The sequence below is a fragment of the Rhinolophus sinicus genome, chromosome 15 (assembly GCF_057876585.1).
Source record: "Rhinolophus sinicus isolate RSI-liver-muscle chromosome 15, RSI-T2T, whole genome shotgun sequence".
NCBI lineage: Eukaryota > Metazoa > Chordata > Mammalia > Chiroptera > Rhinolophidae > Rhinolophus > Rhinolophus sinicus.
In genome coordinates, this window is record NC_142515.1 from 104,967,018 (window position 1) to 104,973,017 (window position 6,000).

A 6,000-nucleotide genomic window follows, 5' to 3' on the forward strand; every position below is an offset into this window, starting at 1 on the left:
TCTGTCCTGAAGGACAGCAATAAAGGGGAAGGGGATTCAATCTTGGAAGGTTTTCTTCCCAAGCTGGTTGCAAAGCCAGACCCAATGAACTCAGGGGAAAAGCAGGAGGTGGCAACTGTGAAGAGGAAATCAGGCTGAATCCCAGAAGAAACAATGACAAAAGTGGGTCCTGAGGGCTTGTCAAGTGGCTCCTGAAACAAAAGATTCTGGTTCAGCGATTTCACTCCAATTCACACTTTCTGTACAGAAAGTGACCCCTTTCATCATTCTTAGTTTACATTTAATTTTCTTGACACCCTATAAATGTAGACAACATTTTGCATTTCCAATTCAGAAATACCATTTCACATACAGTGGCTCTACAGTGGAAACAGGTGGGATATTCTTTGTCTTCTTTCAGAGGAGTTTTCTAAGAATATATTGCAAGAATTAGCAAAGACTATACCACTAACAGAGTTTCTTCTCTTAAGGAAATTATTGTCTTGTTAGAGAGACAAAATATACACTCAGAGCATACTCACTAAGTATTACATTCCTTTTCCTAAAACTTATGTGGTCTTTGGCCTTCTGTTTTCCACATCTTATTATTTAAAAAATAAATTCACTGAAAATATTGCCTTTGTTGCTAAAATAAAGTTTATATATTTTCATATTTAATTCATAGGACTTTGATTCCTATTAATCTCAGAGTACCTGTTTCCTGATCTTTCTTACCTTCTCTCTAATTTTTAAAGTCCATCTTGTTATCTACTGTTTACAACAAACAGCTTAATCTTCCAATGTGCTGAGTGATAGAGTTCAAAAAAATAAAACAGGAAAACAAATACATCTAGAATTAAAATGAATGGTGGACGTCAAAATCCAGTCCATTTTACAAATTATAAATTACTTTTAAGACTAAAGAAAGGAGATCTTTGAAAACTAATCTGAAACCAATGCTGGAAAGTTAAAAGATGGCCAGATTCTAGACTAAAAAAAAATCAGATTGAAATTCCAACCCAGCTTCCCTTTCCAACTAAAATCTGTTCAGCAGAAATTTCTCTAATATGAAGCCCCTGATTTTTTTCCCTTAGCAAGGTTGTAAGGTTTGGAAGTTTTGACTATAAAATTATTTCAGTAAGATAAAATTTGGGGACCAGTATTGGGGTGTTGTTTTTTTTAAAGCCCACTAGCCTACTTATATTCACCTCAAACTTCATTTGCAATGCACTCCTTGGATCCAACAAAACTGTCAATACTTCTCAGCATAATGAATTGGAAAGTAAAAAGAAGTCATTTTTGAAACAGTTAAAACTCCTTCTTAGCCAGTAAAGACTTGTTACTTTTCAAACATTTATGGAAATGCCACTATTGGAAAAGCTTTCCTGTCTCTCCCCAAACCCTGTAGCACATCTTTTCCCAAATCTATACTAAATAATTTCTCCAGTACGTATTTTCCAAACCATTCTTTTTGTTTGCATTATTACTTTTATTGTGGGCAGTTGCACTTTTAAGCAGCTATAATTCTATAGTTTTAGAGATTAAAAAAAAAACAACGATGCGAACATCACTCTCTTCTATGAAAGAAGGCAAAGAAAGATGCGGCAGGAGCTGTTTCCTACAACCTCTCTCCTAAAGAAAATAAAATCAATAGCAGTCTATGATCAACAAACTAATATGCTCAGAATAAGTTGTGAGTATAAAATCTTACAGTTTTACTAACAAATACGAAATTTAAGTTGGGTAGCGATATTTTCTCCTGTCAAGTGAGAAACAGAGGACTTATTGTGAGTTAAAAACTCCTATCTCCTTACCCAATGATAAAGCTTTCACATTGTACTATACAAAGAAAGAATGTGCACTTTACTATTAAATTCCCCTCAACCCTCCCTACTTCAAACATCATGGATTTCCCAAGAAAAAATCCACCTAAATGTTCAAAGCACAAAATAAAGCCTAAGTGAAGATAGTAGCTAAGATGAGGAAACAAACTAAAGACTTTATAGTCCTTTCTTCTCCTTCTGCTAATGGGACACTAATAAATTTAGGAATACTAGTACTGAATGAGGAAAAAGAAGGAGGAAACAGAAGGTAGGATGGTAGGCTTTATAACTTTTGCCCATAGTTCCAAAGCATTTGGTGGGTAGAGGAGGCATGTTATTCACTAAATAAAAGGTAACATGGTCAGAGAAGGGCAGCAACTTAATTATATTTTATCTTCCACTCTATCCTTCAGAACCCACCCAATTAAGCTTTTAACACCTTTACACTACTTTCCCTAACTCTGAATCTTTTTACCTTTATGTTGTGTTTTGGTAGTTCAAGTAAATGGTTTTTCCCCCCCTGGAGGAAAAAGATACTATTTATTTGCTTAAAAGTCCGGGGTGGGTGGGGGGGGGGGGGAAAGCATTATCTTGAGGAGTCATTGCTCCTTAATAAGAGAACTAAGTAGTTACCTATTCCTTAGACCGTCAGCACGCCATAAAGGCTAAAAGAAGGCTAAGGAGGGAGGTAACATCCCCAATGTGAGCAGGTCTTTGTTTCCTTGGCTTTGCAAAGCAACCCATTTCGCATAAACGAACATTATAGGTCTACCAACACTACTTTTATAAAATAAGATTTTGTCTGAATACTTGTATGTAGCAGTCATTTATTGAGCTGCCGGTCTGCTCTGCTGCTGCAAATGTGCCTTAAATTCAGAAGGCAACCAAAATGCAATGTTTCGTTTATCCTGGCCAAAACACTGGACCTCTTTTATAGGGTAGGTATTTTTCAACTTCGAGTCCATTCCTATGCCTAAATTAATGCCATGCGCCTTTGTTCTGGAAAAAAAAAAAGGGGGGGAAAAAAAAGCTCTCTTTCTCTAACAGAGTAGGCACCTAACTCCAGGACTCGTGAGATTTAAAAAGCCTCCAGAAAGATTTTGAAATGTCTTGACATATTGTAACAGCCCCTTTATTTCAGAGGCCGTCTACTAATTACCCAGCAACACCCATGGCAAACACAGCATAAAAGGGGGCAGCTGGGGGAGCGTTTGGGAGGCACGGCCGACTTTGCAAACTGATGGGATGGAGGGGACAACTTTCAGGCTTTGGAAGTAAGAAGTCTGCCAAATGCTAAAACGACGTCCCGGCAGGTGGAAATGCTAACGTGGGGCTCGGGCCGGCCCCAAGGGCCCGGGGGCGCTGGAGCCCCGGTGCATTGTCCTCCCCGGCTGGCAGCCGCGTCCTCCACCCACGCTCCCGGCTGGCGGGGAGCGCCACACGCCCCCGCGGCGCCGACCGAGGCAGCGGACTCCAGCTGAGGACGCGGGGCACGTTCCCCGGAGAAGGGTTTGGGGCGGGGGTGGGGGAGAGGGAGCCGCGATCCACACTCGCACAGGTTGCCCAGCGCGAGCTGAGGACACAGAGGGTTAATCATCTCCCCGGGCATCTGCCCACCTCAGCCCCCAATTCAGGTCCTCCGCACCCCCTCTGCCCGCTGTCGATCCCGCGAAGCCCCTCCGACACCCCCGCCACAGCCCGGCGCCGAAAGCTTTTGTTTTGGCCGCGACGAGAATAACGATCCCTGAGGAGGAGGTGCCGGGGCTGCTGGTGGCTCCTCAGCACAGGGTGAGGCAGAGGAGCCGGCAGCCGCGGCACCTCCACGTTCCCCACACTCCCCGCGCCCTCTGGCCGCTAACCCGGCCGGGAGACCGCACGCCTTCGTGCTCACCTCACACCGCTGGACCCGGCTCCAAGGGGGCTGCAGCGCCGGCCGGGGACCGCCACGGGTCCCTCAGGTAAACGGTGGGAGCGAGGACCGCCAGCGCGCGCCTCGGAGCGACCGGGAGCTTTCCCGAGCGCCGAGGCGCGCGGCCCGGGGAACGACGGAGCGCGCGCGCGCGCACGCACGGCGCAGGCGCGCTGCGCAGGCTCGGCTGAGCGCTCCCATTTTGAGCCCAGCTGCGCGGGGCTGTCTCAGCGCGCTTCGTTGTTCTCTGCCTCGCTTTCTGTGAGGCGTCTTGCACTGTCCTGCCCCAGGGGAGTCAGTCATTCCCAACTCTGGTAACGCGTTTTTCTTAAACGTGCTCAGCACTGTTTGTAAAGCCTTTTCTCCCCCCGTCCTGAGATAGCGTGGCGATTCTCATCCCTCCAGCCTAGGATGCTATAACTGCAAAACCGCCAAAACCTGTTCTGAGAACAAGTGTGCCCACCTCGGGACCCAGGCACTGGAGGTGGTCAAGAGTCTGGTCACCCAATGCTGGGGTGCGAGTAGAAGTAGGAAACTGGCCTATTTCAGAGGGCCACGCTGTGACAAAGCAGACAGGATACCTGCCCAAGGATAGTTTATATCCTCTTTGCCAAGACCTTAATGAACAGGGGGAACTTATGGTTGGTTATTGGTGGCATTCCCCATCTTTTTAAGGACATGTTTCCCTTCCCTTTCTATATAAACAATTTTAGGGCTGAAAACATTCTTAGAGATCATCTAAATCCAACCTCTCATTTTTCAGATGAGGAAAAGAACGCCTAGGAAGATTAAATGACTTACCCAAAGCCATGCAGCGTTTTCATGGCAGTCTAGATTCATTCAAGGCCAAAGCTATTCTTTTTCACCACACTGTTTTACCTACTTTTCTTTCTCTTCCTTTTTGTCCCTTTTCAACCTACACTTCAGCAGAGGCATCATTTTGTTCTGTTGGTAACAAACAGGACTTCAAGTAATATTGATCCTGTTGCACAACAATGTGAATGTATTTAACGCTACTCAACTGTACACCTAAAAATGGTAAAGGTAGTAAATTGTATGTTCCGTATTTTACCACGATTTTTAAAAGATGCTCAATAAATGTTAAATATTGAGTTTTAAGCGTAGACAGCCATAAATATAGTTTAACATCAGAAGGTGAGCTATGGGAAAAGGCATAATAAATGAGATCTAAAGTGACATTTTCAATTTTCCTAATAAATACTTGTGCCGTACCATTTTTGTTTTTTTAAAGTCATGTTGATCCTTAGGCTGACTAAGCAACCCCGTGTGTCCTGTGGAGTCAACACTGCCTTTATTGAGGGTGATTGAGGAGGAAAATGTTGTATGTGAAAAACTATGTGCCTGCTTTATATACGGGGGTGCCAAAAAAATGTATACACATGACTTGTATTCATCTTTTGTTATCAGTATATATTGAGTATTACCATTTTAATAGTTTTTTTTTCCCTTTCTTAAAATAGGTATACATGTTTTTGGCACCCTCTGTATATCCAGATTCCTTGTACTTGTGGAACCTCTAAAGATCTGCTGCTAGATACGTTCATATGCATTTACACAGCATCCTGTGGAAACTATCGGGGGTAGGACATATAGCTCACTTGGGGAGGTGGGAATGATGTAGAAATCACAGATGTATCAACATGATTAAATCTCAGAAATAAAACATTGAGTGAAAAAAGCAAACTACAACATATGTAAATTATTATACCTCTTTAAGAACACCTAGTTGTATTATTGGTGAGGTCAAACATATACATATAATAAGCGTAAAACATGCACAAGTAGGTTAAACACCAATTTCATGACAGTGGTTGCCTCTAGACAAGCAGTGAGGGGAATGAGAGGTGGGAAGTGTACAAAAGGGACTTCAACTAGTAATCACACAGATGAAACAAAAGTGTTAATTTTTTTAAAATCTCAGTGGGATAAACTTAAATTTAAAAGAAAAAAGAAAAAAAAGGAGGATACAAGCGTTTTTCTTATGCAAACCTCTAAACTTCTCTTTATGTTTGAAACGTTTCATTTAAAAGTAATGTTGAAATATCATGGACATCGAGCTGGTGTGCTCACTATTATGAACACAGCTTGAATGGTGTCATTCAGACTGGGGGATAATGGGGTGGGGGGTCAGCAGTCAAACTGATGAGGTGCTGGACAAGAGGAGGCTCGCGCAGGGTGCTGGTTGAGAGGATAGACAAAAGGGACCTTATTTTCAGGGATAAAAATATTTAAATCCAACAGGATAAAGTGTGATGCTCTCTTTTATCC

General features: G+C 42.9%; 1 protein-coding gene across 3 annotated transcripts in view; it reads right to left on the reverse strand.

Annotated features, from left to right (window-relative positions):
• Nucleotides 1–3,839, reverse strand: part of FZD3 (frizzled class receptor 3) — a 74,510-nt gene extending 70,671 nt beyond the window's left edge. For 2 of the 3 annotated variants that reach the window (XR_002137474.3, XM_074338350.2), the window contains exon 1: nt 3,694–3,833. The gene's annotated coding sequence lies outside the window, so the exon portion shown is untranslated. Of the gene's footprint in view, nt 1–3,693 lie in introns of all 3 variants that reach the window. The other variant, XM_019733223.3, reaches the window with a different exon arrangement.
• Between the last annotated feature and the right edge of the window lie 2,161 nt (nt 3,840–6,000).